This window comes from Arachis duranensis, chromosome 4 (assembly GCF_000817695.3).
Source record: "Arachis duranensis cultivar V14167 chromosome 4, aradu.V14167.gnm2.J7QH, whole genome shotgun sequence".
Taxonomy (NCBI): Eukaryota; Viridiplantae; Streptophyta; class Magnoliopsida; order Fabales; family Fabaceae; genus Arachis; species Arachis duranensis.
In genome coordinates, this window is record NC_029775.3 from 79,401,658 (window position 1) to 79,402,160 (window position 503).

At 44.5% G+C, this 503-nt stretch overlaps 1 non-coding gene across 1 annotated transcript; it reads right to left on the minus strand.

Annotated features, from left to right (window-relative positions):
• Nucleotides 1–188: 188 nt before the first annotated feature.
• On the minus strand, nt 189–292 carry LOC127747082 (small nucleolar RNA R71). The gene has a single exon (XR_008008885.1). It is a non-coding gene; the product is annotated as a small nucleolar RNA R71 (small nucleolar RNA).
• Between the last annotated feature and the right edge of the window lie 211 nt (nt 293–503).

The following is a 503-nucleotide window of genomic DNA, read 5'->3' on the forward strand; positions in this document are numbered from 1 at the left end:
TGAGAATTTGCGACACTGTGAAGTCCAATGGAGTCCAGGATGATGCCTATAAACTGCTCTTGTTCCCATTTTCACTTAGGGATAAGGCAGTTAAGTGGCTAGAATCATTCCCAAGGGACAGCCTAACAACCTGGGATGAGGTGGAGAGCAAGTTCCTGGCACGTTTCTACCCACCACAAAGGGTCAATAGGCTTCGATCTGAGGTTCAAACTTTTAGACAAAAAGATGGTGAGACGATCTACGAAGCATGGGAGAGGTTCAAAGAATTGACAAGGAAATGCCCACCTGACATGTTCCCTGATTGGGTGCAATTACACATCTTCTATGATGGACTTTCTTATGAATCAAGGAAGGCTGTAAACCATTCATCAGGAGGCTCATTGAACAGGAAAAAGACTGTGGAAGAAGCCATTGAAGTTATTGAGACAGTGGCTGAGAATGAGTACTACTATGCTTCAGAGAGGCACAACACTAAGGGAGTCATGGAGCTGAACCATGTTGAT